A 16,165-nucleotide genomic window follows, 5' to 3' on the forward strand; every position below is an offset into this window, starting at 1 on the left:
CTAGATGGATGGCAACCAGTGAGCAACACCTGCTGTCTATGAGATGGTTCTTACTCTTATAATGCACCCACAGCATGTTCAGTAATATATAGAAGCACAAACCTAAGACCTTCTGATCCACAGTCTGACATGCTAACCACTAAGCCATGCCTGGACAAAAATACCTGACATAACAAAATCAAACATTATACAGAGTACTGTAATGAAACAAAAGCCACTTAACCTGATAGAAAATAAAATTTGTGACTGAATAAAAAAACTGCCACTGGAATAACAATCAAATATCGTTTATATCTATAAACTATGAAAATGTAGTAAACTACTGCAAGCAAAATTTGAAATATGGATGTGAAAACAGAAACAATCACAGTAAACTCCAAAATTTAGGACCAACTAACCTAATGAATTATATATGTTTGCATTTCTGAGTCATAATATAGTATCTTCTAGGTTTTATTTACAAATGCATTAGAGCTTCATATTTCTGCAGTCAGTTTTTAGATATTTTTCTTCTGCAGTTTCTCACTGGTGATTTTACATATTTTGCCATTTTATATCAAAATTTTCCTAAGACAATCACTTTTGGTGTTGTTGTCTGACTTTATATCAAATACATAAAATATGATGTGTTACTGTAACATATTTAAGATAAAATTTAACAACATAATGTAGTTTAGTTTGAAATGCAAAACAAAAATGTTTTTGATGATATTTTTTTCCTAATTTATAAACTACATCCAATTAAAAACTAACAACATGATCAACTTCAGAAAGGCAACATTTTTTCAAACAATTAAAGCTATGCATATTAATCTATGGGAGCAAGCTACTTTTATGCAATATATATATATGATTAATGGAATTTATTTTTATAAAAATATACCAACATAAAGCACGTGTCAGTAGATAGTAAGCATGAATTCTAAGCATAAATTGTACTTTTGATAAGAAGAATTTCAGTATTTAAAAGACATAAATCAATTATTGTTTTTATGTTAGAAATATTCTCTTGTAATAGAACAATTATGTTTCATTCTTAGAATGGTGTACACATCTGTACAACTATAGTACAATATTTAATGCACATTTCATTTCTTATAATATACACTTATTTTCAGTACTGTTATATTTGAAGTCCAAATCTGTGTTCTGTAAACCTTATATACCTGTATATCTACATTGTGAATTAGCAGTTTTATGTTTACACAATAATGTAAGACATTAAATAATTCATACTGCAGAAGAACATTGATTACTAAATTTTATTCACATATGAATGGTGATAATATATGAGGCTGCAACAATAATAAAATTTACTTGACCACAACAAATATAATTGATCAAAGAATTTACAGTCCAAAATAACAAACAAATGCTTGGTTAGATGATTCAAGGGCAATTTTTCCATAATAAACAAGAGTGCAGTTACTTATCCTCCAGATATTGTACAAAACAGATTTTATGTTTGGACAAAAGTCTTTACTTTCATAAGTCTTTTTGTCAAAATGATGTATATCCATCGATACGACAAAATTAAACTGCATTTTGTACCTATGCTCCTCATATACCTATTCTTTGATGTATCTTATCATTTTAATATTTAGTTAAGATTTTTTAACTCACCACATACAATACCCCACACACTAATGATGCATTAATTGTGACACAAACTGTTCAGTCATAATGTAGATACAGGTATATAAACTTCATAGAACAAACTTCTAACATATTTTACAGTATAATTACTTGCATAGATATAAACCAGTCTAGAAATGAAATGTGATTATTATACTGTTACAAAAGATGACCTTTGTTGCACAAACCTATAACTGATTCCATTCTTTCAAATATTTAAACTTTTTTTTTCTTTTCAGAAGTACAGTTTATCTATTTAAAGTTATACAGTGAGCATGTATTTGTCTGTTTGTTTTTCTTATAGCAAAGCCACATTGGTCTATCTGCTGAGTCCACTGAGGGGAATTGAACCCCTGATTTTAACATTGTAAATCAATAGACTTACTGCTGTACTAGCAGTGGGCATGTACGTGTTAAACAAGTTGAAAATACTATTTACATAGCTTGATCTTCCAATTAAAATATCTAAATGGATCACAGAAGGAATTTCACCTTTTTCAAAATCCCAAATTAACCACTATCCAACACATAAAGTATAATGGTAGAATTTTTTGTCTCATGTCAGGCAATATAAATTTCATACCAATAATAAGAAAAAAACCAATAATTGTTTTTCTTTCCCAATATGATATTTATGCCACTCAAATATACACTATAATTCATCTATAAAGTTTCAAAGTTTAATAGTAGGTGCAGCATTTTAAGTCTATGATACAGTCACACATCATGAATGTAACAACATAAAGGCATCATAGATTTAGATCCTAGTTATCACTATTGCTTTAAGACATAAACAAAAGAAGAGCCCAAGTAACTAGTTTATATGTCAAAAATACCATAACTATATTGGCAAACATGGAAACTGAAGAAAGAAAACTATATTGTATTAAATATTTGAATACAATAATATTCCTTTCTTCAAATATATTGAGTGTTTAAAATGGATATCCCTTCTCTTTCTACAGCATCAAAGTATTCCTTTATGTACATTCTTCACAGTATGTAACCGTATTTTTTTACCTTTCTTCCACAGTTCTCTTCCAATCTTCTCTTTCGTTCATAATGTCACGAAAGTTATCATTGGACACTATTACACCACCATTCCTTGTCGCTAAGTCAATAATGAATCTGCAAGTTTTGAGAAAAACAATATGGAAATATTATTTTCACCATTTTATTATTTCATAATGTACATGTATAATACTTAACTATCCACTTAGCCAAGTTATTTATGCAGCTTGTTTAACAGGATCAACATAAAACTATTATCCAGTAAATATGAATCTACCATACTGCTAAACAGAAAGTGTACTAAGTTTAACTGATCTGGTTTCATTTTGTGAACAAAATTAAAAGGAAAAAAACTCGTGTTTACAAACACTGCAATTTTGAACAAAGAACCAAACACCAACAAGATACCTTTACTAAGCCTTAAGCAATCTCCAATCATGTAACTTTGTTTCATACTGTACATATTCCTGTCACCCCAGCAACTTGGAACCTGAAAGTGGTAATGGCTCTCAAACTCCACCAGAATAAAATGGGAGGGAGAGAAAAAACATAGTGGAAAATCCAGAGAAATGACAACACCTTAGACAATGCAATGAACAACTACAAAACCTTATTTTGGAAAACTGACCATACCAATTTATTCAATACAAGGCATGGCAGAGGTGAGAAGCTATTCCCTCCTGCTTTACACATGTAGCACCACAGGTGAGTACAGTTCAGGACAGGCAAATTAACAAAACAAAAATATAAAGATAAACCTACAAATGATCTTGTGGAATACCCCATTTCTGCAGTGCACATTTTTTGGTGAGGGAAATCATAACATGAAAATCACCATGGCCCTACAGAGTGTATATGAACAGTTAAAGAATATCTGGTGAGGCATCATTCACCACAGAGATGGATCACATCCTAAAATGAGTAGCAACAAACAAAAAGAAATAAAAAAGAAAAAGTCCCCTGAAAAATAAGAAAAGATATCTTACCAAGTCAAATGCTCACTGAAGTTGGAAAAACAGCTATAAGAAGACAATAACAAAAGATGAAAATACTATGATCCAATATAAATTATGAAATATGAATGTATGAGGAGCAGTCAACATGCTCAACTGAATATTTTACTCCAAAGGATAACAAACATGAGGTGCCAATGAAAAGATAAGGTATCTGTTTTGATAAAAAGATATCCAGAACAAAGTATAGGAAAAAGACAATAAAGAAGAATAGGCTAATCAAATTAAAAACTGAACTCAACAGATTAGGATGAAAGGGAAAAGATCATGAACAGAGAATGTCTGACAAGGAATAAAAAGGTGGGTATAGACATCACAGAAGGAAGCCGTACAGAAATAAAACAGCAAAAACAATGAGCATATGGACTAGTTTGAACAGAGGCAAGGTGAGGCACTTAAGGCATCCAAATCTGAGGTAGAAGACAAAACCAGTAGAAACGTATCAACAGAAATACAGTAGAAGTAGAAGCTCTACAATACTTGGAACAACAAAAACTAAGGGATCAAGGTAGCCTAATAAGCCACAATCACGGAAACAGAATACTTGGAAAGCCAAGTGTGTAAATCCATGACATAAGGAACAGCAGTTTGAGTGTGTGAAAATCCCTAACCCAAAGACCAACAGTAGAAAACATTACATTTACACCAATTAACCTCCCTGGAGAAAGATAGCATATAACTAGCTAGAAAGGAAACTACCCATCAGGACAAACCAGATCTCCTAGACAAGAAGTGAATAAAACAGGCATGAAATCAGAGGGCAGAAAGGTATGAAGTGTTTCACTGGTGGCCAAGGTTCATGATAAAGGGATGGAGTAGGAGGAAGAAATGATGTAGTATAGAGTTGGAATAGTAACAGAAACCACAGTTGAACTGGCCAGAAAGAAGCAGTCAGATAGACCTGATACAGAAAAGCATGGCTGAATAAAATCACCCTGTGAGCTAGATGAATTTGAGGACAGACATATCAGTATTTGTTGTTCAATCCTGACTGAATCATTATAGCTATAGCAAGAGGATGAGTAACCAGAGACTTAAACAGAGGTAGTTTGGTGTTCAGAGGCAGGACAAATGCATTGAGGTGAGAAGTACTCCCACTGAAGGCAAAGCCACTGTGAAACAAGAAGATCAAGAGACAATTCCATTAGATAGATTTTGTATGAATGAGAAAAAGCAAATACAGTAAAACTACTGGAATGGATCATTACCAGACAATTCCTGGCTAGATGGAGAAAATGAATCAAAGCACTATGTATAGTCAGTATCTTTATATGATAAGACCTCTCAGCTACAAACCATGATCTCGAAGCACCCTACTAATTGACCCACACTCACAGCCCTGAAGGGATGCGTCCTCAAAAAGGTATAAATCCAGAAGAGAAGGAGGAAGTGAGACACCCACTGGCATGCATGTCTTGTTCAGCCACAATCACAGATTGCCAACAAGGAAAGGAGGAAGGGAAGTGGCAGCCTTCAAAAAATTCCATTGGTCTTGAAAAGCCTACTGAAGTTGTTTTTGTTGCTGTTTTCAGAATTTTTGCACAAAGCGATACGAGGGCTATCTACACTAGCCATCCCTAATTTAGCAGTGTAAGACCAGAGGGAAGGCTGCTAGTCATCACCTCCCACTGTCAACTCTTGGGCTACTCTTTTAACAACAAATGGGAGGTTTGACCATGATGTTATAACCCCCTCCCCATGGCTGAAGGTGTGAGCATGTTCGGTGTGATAAGGATTTGAACCCATGAGCCTCAGATTATGATTCAAGCACCCTAACCACCTGGCCATACTAAGCCACCAACTGAAGAGACCACATAAGTGCATGACCTAAGGGAATAAGGGGTACCATGGAAGACCACTTCTGCAAAAGTGATAGAACCCTGCAAATTGTAATAGAGGAAAAGGTAAGGGCATGAAGAACTGAAAGCTCCACTGAACAAAGTTGAAGAAAATATAGCCGATTCTGACTGAGAGAGGTGTTGAGAAAAATACCCAAGTGTACAAGATAATGGGTAGAAAGAAGGAATGAATTCTTCAATATGACTAACCAGTCCACACAAGCCACCTTCAGGATAACCCAATGAGTGTGATGGGCAAACTCCTGTTCAGAACAAGCTAACAGTAGCCAGTCATACATGTAATGATGGAAGCACAACCCTTAAGCATGTAAATGATGGGAAAATGCTTTGACCACCCAGAGGTGAAGCAAGTACTAAGGTTAGTTCACAACACTGATAAGCCACTTTGTAGTGAATGAACGAAAATCAGGATTGTGACTGACAAGATATTAGGATATGCAAGTTAACGTTCACGACATCCACCTTGGTCATGCAAAAACATGAAAGAAAAGCCCACCTGAGAATTAGAAATGATACCTTGCTAAATTGGGGTAGAACCAGAAAATGATTGAGGCAGGACAAATTTATCACATATCATCAGTCTCCAAAATTTCTTGAGGATATTAAACAGCCTGGAGAAAGATAATGGGCAGGTTGACTTTTTAAGGTAGAAAGTCTTGAACATCTTCCGACAAATACTAGCTGGTATCATGATACTGAGGCAATGAGAAGAAAATTGACACCTGAGACAAAGGAAGGAGGAAAAGAAATTGTGGGCTAAGTCCTTCAGATAAAACCCAAACAACCCACTGATCTGTGGCAAAAAGCCACCAAAGGTAAACCAATTTGGACAAGAAAACTTTCACAGGAACTGTTGGCAACATGACCATCTACACTGGCTAAAATTACAAGATGAGAAGTCCTTGATGGCAAAAACAGATAAAGGCTAAGAACAACAAGGATGGAAAACAAAAACAGGAGCCTGTCTCCATTTTGACTGCAACAAACATGCAAATAAAGAGGAAAGGTTAGAGTGTTGATGCACTGACTCCACATGTGATTCCAAAGTTTTGGGCACATTACCAAAAATATAATGCCTGAGAAAAATTACCATATATAAATCCTAGAGATAAGACAGCAGTAACTGAACCTGAGACAAGGCCATGTCTCAACTCAGGAAATCCAAACAACAGAGAAACCACATGTGTAAAGCATGAGCTGAAGCCTACAAATTTGTCAACGTGGAGTTAATTAGGGAAAGACTTTCCCTCAAAAAATTATCAGGATCTCTGTGAATCACCTTGGAAAGGAGATGGATAGTAAATAAATACCACAGAAGGGAAGTAAAGATAAAATGTGTGTAGAAAAACTGGGTACGGGATAAATGCACAGGAAAGTTGTAGACTGCCCTCCACACAGGTAAACTTGACCTCAACTAACTGCTGAAAGTCAAGAAATGGACAGTTAGCATGATAATTAGCTAATGCAAACTGATTTGTAGCTCATTAAGGGCAAAGCATGCTAGTAGCCTCAACCACTGAGAAACAAATTACTCAGTATGAACCCTAATATCTAAGGAAGGGGGAGAACCAAATACTGAAATGAAGAGGTATCATGCAACAAAGTATGAGGTAGGTATCATAAAAAAATTGATTTAATGTAAAAACATCCCATATCTATGAAATCACGTCTAAAAATGCTATATTATGCCTAGCTGATTCTGCAAGAGGGACTATATGAAGACATGGCAAAATTTAATGGTGGAAAAGGCTATCAAAATCTCATTGACCTGAAAAGGTTCCACTTGTTCAGGAGGAACTGTGGAAAGTTGACCCAAATAACAATGAGTCTCATGGCAGATAAAGGGTCACTCCCACTTGTGGCCTGTGTGATAGAAGGCATGATACTGAAATGGTAATGTTAACCTAATAATTCATAGTTGAAATAGAAAATAAAACTCAATGTTTAATGGGAAAAAAAATTGAGTAAGAAAAGGCTGGGAAATTAAGTTTAAAAGAAAAATTTGACAAGAAACAAACAAACAAATAATAAAGAAATTCCATTTTGAAAATTATTAAATTCAGAAATTTAAACAATATGAAGAGCACACACACAAAACAAATTGTCTTGGCATAAGTACTGCTAAACAAGAAGTGACAGTTTATTAGAACTAAATAGGCATTGCATGCATCAAGAAAGTATGTTACACTCTCAATGGTGGAGGGTTATCAAATGGTGATTTGCCTGCAACACACAATGAAATCAATCAATTCTAAATTGTTGGTATCTTCAAGGTTTGTGGCATGCACAAAATATTTTTAGATATAGAAAACAGCACTGAATAAGAATTGCTAATTATGTGAGAAGAGGTAATATACCCCATCAAAAATATTGGTTCTTAAATATTTTTGAGTTAAAACTGTTGAAATATAGTTTGAATAACCACACAAGGTGGCAAACATATAAAAAGTCAGAATAAAGACTGTCTTCAGACTTGGGTACAATGATAGAATTAAGTCACTTTTTTAAAACAAACTTTGTATGTGAAAACATACAATACCTGCACTTAATACAACTGTATGTTTTTTCTATATAACACAATTAAACATCTATTTACTTATTAGTAACCTGTTATAATAGTACTGTGTACACATTTTCAGATTGCTTTTATTTTAGACAACTGGGTACACATTACATTTTCATAAGTGTGTTAATGATAATATATGAGCCTCAATTCAACATGCACAACACCATAAATGTGTATGTAATAAATAAATTTTGTGTGTTAATAAATTTGACATGAAATGCAGTTTATTATTCAAATTTTAATATTATCTAAGTTTGTAATACCTTAATTTCAAATAAAATATAAAAACGAAATTCTTAATCTTCACTTTTGTGTCACATATATGCATGATTCAAATTGAATATTTCAGGTTTTCTTTTTAACCTTATATTAAATATTTTTCATATTTTTTGAGCACACAATTAATCAGAAATATATCATATAGATATTGCCAAGCCAGAATATATTCTTAATACCTCTAATCTTTTTTACTGAGATATGAAAATATGTCAAGCCCAAATGACACACTCCCTCTATGTTATTCTCTCTCAAAAAATATCAATAACTCAATGACATTGCTATTGAACTACAATTATTTATAACTACAATAAAGAACATTTTTTACAAAACCACATAAACTGTTTTTGTACTGTTAAGTACATTTTCAGTTTTAGTTTCATTGTTTACAAGTCTTTTTTTGTTTGAAGCAGTTAACAGAATTTGTTAACCTGTTTATAACTTAGTTAAAATGCATTTAAACTATGTCAATTTTGGAAGATTCTGTTCTAGTAACTGATATAGTCTGTGCATTCTGAAAGGTTAATTTGAAACAAAATTTAGTGCTTTTGTGGAGAATTAACATTTTATGAATAACATGTCTCTGTGGAAGTATACTAAGAAATTATGAATCACTCACATGTGCTTTAATTCTTATGAAAGTCCAATATTTATTGTTTATGTATAATTTTATTAATTGTTATATATTTTTAACAAAAGCAAGTAAAATGTAAAAACTGAAAATTCAGGTTAGATGTAAAAAATTCATAATAAACGAAATAACATTTCACAAGACCAAATCAACTTTTGTCACATATTTCTAACTTCACTGGTTGTTTCCACTAAATTCTCCTACTTGTTGTCTCTAACACACTTGGATACATTTTAAAGTATATTTCAAAATAGGAAATTAACAGCAAACAGATGTGCTAAGCTTAGGTAATAAAGGTTATTGAGATAAATAAATGTAACAGCCTTTTACAACTTGCAGTCATTTGTATTTTTCCATTTCTTTTGTTTCACTGTACATCAATGATTTCACTACAGTTCGTGTTAGAATGAGGGATAAAAAATTCATTTTCTCTCCAGAAAAAATTTTTGGATTTCATTTAGAATGTTCAAGAGATTATGCAAATAAAAACATGAAAAGTGTAAAATAAAAAGGTGTATTTCTAATTTTAGCATGAAAATCCTTTTTCATTCAGGTTTTGTATATTCATTGGCAACTCTAGCAGAAACACTTTACAAAGGAAATATGATTTCTTGTTTACAGTATAGTTGCAATGTTTACTACAAACCTGGCAAATTTAAATATAAACTTAATACATTCAGAGTATTTGTATAATTTAATGATAGTTACAAGGTCAGTCAAACTGACAAAACCCATCTAAACAAGGTAACGAAATGTGTTTTTATCTCTTGTTCTCAATTACTGGAGATTCTAGCTAGCAAGAGAATCAGTTTGTTTGGCTTAACTGGAGAGTTAAGCATTTATTTAGGTTTTGGAGAATCCAAATGTAACTTGATGTTTACTTACTTAACTATAAATTTGATTTAATTTTCATAGTAGGACTTTTCCAGAGTTAATTGAAGTGATTACTTTTGATCTGGTGAGAAAAAATAGTGAACATTTCTTACATATTTCTTATCATTTCAGTGAATAACGAAAAGAACATTTACCCTGTTGTTAAGTATTGTGCTGTTGTATTTAATCAACAATTTTATGATTTGTGCACTTATTTCCCATCTCTCTTTTTTTTTCTTCTATAAGAAAACCAGTTCAACCTCAGGGAGATGAACACACTGTTCTTTACTCTTCTTGAGCCTTAAGTTAACAAGCCTTAATTGACTACACATAGGTAAACTTGCAAGCCTAAAAATACCACACAATTATATACAAACAAATATTACAGTTCTTAAAACTAATAGCACAGTAATTTGTCTCTTTTTATTAAAAATATGTGTACTGACTCACAATATAAAAGCTGAAATCATAAATGCTGATGTTAGTGTACTGTTTTATCTCTACCCTTCACAAAAGTTAATAAAAAAGTAGATGCACTTCTTTATAATACGCTTATTATATTACTGCTTTCTACCACTAACAATAAGCCATTTTATAACAGTTTATTAATATAGAACCTATTGATTCAATATCACAGAAAGAGAAAAGTTTCTTTATGGGCCAAGGATACATTAACTGTTTTAAGTGCAACAACAAGCACTAGGGCAGTGGTTCACAAACTGTGCATTGCAGTGCCCTGTGGGCAGGGTGCCACAGGATATTTTAAATTTTTCAAGGGAAACACAGCAATATTGACATCTTTCAGACACCAAGTGAACTACTAGCTCAAGGCAGTTCATAGTCTTAACATAAGATCGTACTACATTTCTTTCTATGACATTCTTGAATGTTTGAAATATGTTTTTGTTCACTTGTACCTTCGGCTACACCAGTAACTTTTCCAATTTCTTGTTTTTTAGATTCTGTATATAAATACCTGTTGACTCTCTGGGTCTGTCAGTAATCGAAATAACTGAAGAACGTTGTGGTCAAGTGTCTGCAAGGGCTAGCAAAGTTCAGTGAATTATTTTGTTGATTTTTAGCACTTGTGCATAAAAATGGAAAAATTTTTGAACATTAATAAGAGGTGTGGGAGTGAAGTAAAGGATGGCAAACCACAGACCAGTGGCAAAGTTATGAAAAATGGAAATATGACGATAGTTATCTAGATTTTGGTTTTACATTGATAGATGTCAATCACGAAGAGTTTCCACAGTGTGTATTATGTCTAAACATTTTGGCTCCAGAGTGCATGCTTCCAAGTAAACTGAAACACCACTCAGAGATCAATCATCCTAACATGACTAGTAAATCCTGTGATTATTTTACCAGAAAGTTAAAAGAAATAAAAAAACAAAAAGGGAGATTTTTGAAACAAGCATTAATACCAAGTAATACTTTGCTAGCATCCTACAAGGTGACATAAGAGATGCAAAATGTAAAAGCTTTACACCAATGCAGAAGAATTGATTTTACCAGCTGCAGTAGATATGTTGGTGAATCTGCAGGAAGACTGCTTTCAAACTGCCTTTATTCAACAATACTATCAGTCATAGAATCCAGCACATGACCAATGACCTCAACGATCAGTTAACTGAAAAAAATGAAAGGGAAGGGGTCCAAGTTACAGCTAGATGAGACGATGGACAGAAACAAGGATGCTCATTTGATTTGCTACACACAGTTCATTAATGATGATAAAATTGTGAAACACCTTCTCTTTTGTAAAAGTATCACTGCAGGTACAAAGTCTCAAGACTTGTTTGAGATCCTTGACACTTTTATGTGTGTAAACAACTTAGACTAGACTAAGTGAGTTGGCTTCTGTACCAATGGTAGCTGCTCTATATCCAGCTGTTATGGAGGATTGCAGGCACTCATACAAAGCAAAGCTTTTGATGCACTGTGGACCCACTGCATAATCGCCAGAAAAGCCCTAGTGTCAAAGCACCTGGGTCCTCCACTGAACCTAGTCCTGAAAAGTGTTGAAAGTGGTAAACTTTATAAAAACTCAACCACAGAAGGCAAGGTTTTTCAAAAAATTGTGTGAAGATATGTATTCTGAGCACACATCCTTGTTGTAATACTATAGCTCACAATGGCTCTCGCATTGGAACATACTGTCCCATGTGTTAGATTTACGACAGTAACTTAATACTTACCTCAAAAAACATGAATATGTTAAAAACTTCTTGGATACTGATTTTTTTTGTCAAAATTAGCATACCTGTGTGATCTCTTCAGAAAACTGAATGCATTGAATCTCTATTTGCAGGGAAGCAACACATACATTCTGAAACTTGCAGAGGAGGTTTCAGCCTTTGAAAAAATTACTACTACGGAGAAGAATAATTATGAAGATAGTGGCAAAAACTGTTTCCCCTGGTTGCAGCAGTTTGTTACATTACATCCAATGAAGTTGATTTGACCCACAAACTAAAATCTGTTTTTGAGGAGCACCTAACACAGCTCAGTGACTGGCTTGAAAATTACTTTCCAGAAGATATGGAGAGGTTTGCCTGGATCCAAGACCCATTCAAAGCTAAGGATCTATCTAAATTTACCCCTACAGAAGAAGAAAATCTAATTTAGCTGTCTTGTGACAAGACTTTAAAAACAATATTTGGCAGCATGGAACTGAGTTTTAGTTATCAGTAAAAGATGAATATCAGCTGCTAAGTGCTAAAGCTCAGGGAATCTAATTCTGTTTGCAACATCATATCTCTATGAAGCTGGGTTTTCAGTGGTTGCTGTGATACAAAGCAAGTATCATGCAAAAATCAATGTGGAACAGGAAATTAGGATTGTTGTGTCGAATATGACTCCAAAGTTTGAGAAGCTATGCACTGCCCAACAGGTACACACATCCCATGAGTAATAGTGGTTATTTAAAAATCATATAAAAATAATGTTTTTACTTTCAATTTACGTATATTATTTTTTCAAATAGCTACAGAGTTGTTAGGACATAAATACTTAAGTATTAAGTTGTTTGGACCTAACTACTAAATAAATGGAACTGTTAGGTTTTTTGTTTTGCCTCGGAACACCTTTAAAAAATTGCTGATACACCAAGGGTGCCGTGAACTGAGAAAATTTGGGATATGCTGCACTAGGGTAAAACTAAGATTAATACACAAATAGCTTGAATTTGATATAAATTTTTAATAATTAAAACATTTTTATTAATGTAAAAACATTCTGCTTACTGCTAAATATATCAGTTATGAAGTTTACATACATTAAAAAAAACTGTTAAAACCACTCATTTTGGTTGGTTGATTTGGTATTTTATGGCACAAAGCAACTAGGCTATCTGTACCAAACATCCGGTAGAAAATTAAAATTAAAGTAAAATTACTAAAATTCATAAAAGAAACAAGGTAAAACAAAACAAAGTTTAATTTTCAAATTAAAAACTTAAATAGCATTAAATCAAATTTTTATATCTAGTTTACAGTAGTAAGAGAAAACTAGCCATAAAAGTTGTAAAAAACTTTCTGTAGCATAAATGTAATTATCATAACTCACCAGGATGACTAAAAGGTAAGTTCAAAAACCAACGTTAGTCACCTGAAATCGGCCTTTCCAGTCCTGATTTTGAGTTATTTGATGTTATGGCCGTTTACAGAAAGAAAAGTAACAAAAGTTTTAAAAGATTTGTAGCAAAATTTTAATTCACCAGGATGACTAACAGGTAGTTCAAACATCAGCATTAGACACCTTAAGTTAGCCTTTCCAGCCCTGGTTTCAAGTTATTTGATGTTACGGCCATTTTCTAATTTCAAATCGATCTAGATAACCTTTGATTCTTAAAAGGAAATCACATTGAAAAAGGTCTAATGTATAAATTTAAAAACTTAAATAGCATTAAAAAATTAATGGCCTTTAAAAAACTAAAAATATTTCTAAAGTGGACAGTGTCACCATTGCCAATAACACTGTCTAATGTTATGGATAAACCTTTGGACAATACGTGTTTAAAATGTTGATAGTTGTAATGACAGCAAGACAGTAAAATGCAGCTTATTGTGACCTGAATGTCACACAGACAACACATTTGTGCATCAGTCCTAGATAAAAGAAAACAATGAGTTAAAAACTGTGACCAATGCATAGTCTAGTTAGAACAACTTCCTCTTTCCAATCCTTAAGGAAGCAAGACAGCCAAAGTCCAATAGAGGATTTTATTTGGAAAAGCTTGTTTTCACATTGCTCACTCCAAGTTGACTGCCAACTGGTACAGAGCCGAGCCTTGAATACAGGGCCATAGTCTATGTATGGAACAGGCACAGCAGTGATAGTGCCAGAGCAGACATATTTAGCTGTGGTGTAGGCGAGCTTGTTCCTGCAAATACCAATGTGGCCCAGTATCCAGAAAAACTGGATAAAAGTAGATGTTAAAGAGAAATGGGTAAGACAGTTTTAAATATTGGCGAGAACAGGGTGTGAACCAATGTGAAGTGATTCCAGGGCCAGTAGAGAACTAAGCAAGTCAGTGTAAATAGTGCCCTGGATCGATTGGGCAGGTCTTTGTCATTGGAAGAGGATTCCAGTGATTGAAGACTTCAACGAATGATCATTTTGCATTTTGGGGTGGGAGAAAAAGACGTAGCTGAGGAAATACCTGTACATGGAACTAAAGGAAGTGGTTCTTGGTGTTTACTGGAATGAATGTTAGGGACAGAGATGGGTGTTGATGTTGATTCATCAACATTTTTAACCATGGAAGGCAAAAGATGTTTCGTATGGTTTGGAGACACAGAGAGATCCATCTGCACTCCCACTGTTGTAGCAGAATGAAGTACAGTAGCATACATCTGAGGAAAAGGTGGACAGAAACTTTCGAGCCTCAGAGTAAATAATGTTTTGAATCGTCTTCACATGCTGTACCTCTTTTTCTTCCAACCATTTAGGGCAAGAACGAAAGTAGAATAAGTGAGAGCCATTGCAACTGACACAAAGAGGGTCTGTTTCACACTCATAGGCATCATGGTCCTTGCCACTGCAACAAGCACATATCAAGTAGCCAAGACACAATGACTTTGAATGACCAAACCACTGACCCTGGAAATGTCTGAGAAGGTGTGGAATGTATGGCTGTATCTTGCAATTAAAATAACCTGCCTTGATGGTGGCAGGTGGATGCAGTGATGTAAATGTTAAAATTAGGACACTGGTCAGCATCTTAATTCCAGCTTTGCAAGTGGAGACACACCTTACTGCAGAAACTCCTTGGAGGTAGAAAACTGCAAGAATCTCTGACTTGGGGATGTTCTTCAAATCCCTCTCAACAATAACTCCTTGTTACAAATTCAAAGTAGCATGAGGTGTAACCTCAGTCCTTTGCTGGTACAGGGGTAAGTCTTCGGATTTATAATGCTAAAATCAGGGGTTCTATTCCCCTCAGTGGACACAGCCGATAGCCTAATATGGTTTCACTACAAGAAAAATACATACACAAATATACATACACACTCATAACCTCAATAGGTATATCTCCAACTGCCTTTGAATGTAAGAGGAGTTCCTGTGTTGAGATGTGGATATTTCCACCAATATGTTGCCAGAGTGAAGCTTTTTTACTGACTTTGAAGAGTGAGCAAGTCCCTCTAGTCCCTTCTCAATGAAAAAGGGAGACGTTTGCCCCAAAGGTTTGCCTGAAAGGAAATGTAGTAAAAAAAAATGAGGTACAGGTGTTACAGATGTTGAAGACTGCTTCTCAGAATCTTCAAGATGTTGTTGTTTAACTAGAAACAGTTTTTTCAGTATTTTATTTAAGTTTTTATTTGGAGCATCCATAATAAAAAAAAAAAAAAATTCAGTGCCCACTGACCCCACCCAGTATAGATTCCTATGAGGGATTGGACTACAATGCCAAACAAGGACACTGCAGCAACTCCAGAGTCTCGTGAGCACTACACCCAAACACCAGGATCAGATACTATGTCCACAATGCCTGTTGAGAACATCCAACACTAATACTTGGTTGACCCTAGCTCAAGTACCATGTAGACCAGCCGAATGACCCTATGGGGAGTCACCCCAAGGCTACCCATCTACAGGAATTCAAGGCCAAAGTGGTGTGTTAGGGTTGAACCTCTAAACCACCAGGATCCTGTCCTCCCCTTCACGGGTCACCACACATGGCAAACACGTGGGTGGATGTTTAGATCCTAAAGGAGGTAAACTGAAAGAACAGAGCCTTCCCTAGGAGGTCCCTTCACAACATATAGGAATCCACACTGAGGGGCATTCATTT

General features: G+C 34.3%; 1 protein-coding gene across 2 annotated transcripts in view; it reads right to left on the bottom strand.

Annotated features, from left to right (window-relative positions):
* LOC143247818 (uncharacterized) overlaps positions 1-16,165 on the bottom strand; it is a 37,438-nt gene that overhangs the window by 7,788 nt on the left and 13,485 nt on the right. For both annotated transcript variants that reach the window (XM_076496334.1, XM_076496343.1), the window contains exon 4: positions 2,656-2,763. The gene's annotated coding sequence lies outside the window, so the exon portion shown is untranslated. The remainder of the gene's footprint in view (positions 1-2,655; positions 2,764-16,165) is intronic.

This window comes from Tachypleus tridentatus, chromosome 1 (genome assembly GCF_004210375.1).
Source record: "Tachypleus tridentatus isolate NWPU-2018 chromosome 1, ASM421037v1, whole genome shotgun sequence".
In the NCBI taxonomy this organism is placed as follows: domain Eukaryota; kingdom Metazoa; phylum Arthropoda; class Merostomata; order Xiphosura; family Limulidae; genus Tachypleus; species Tachypleus tridentatus.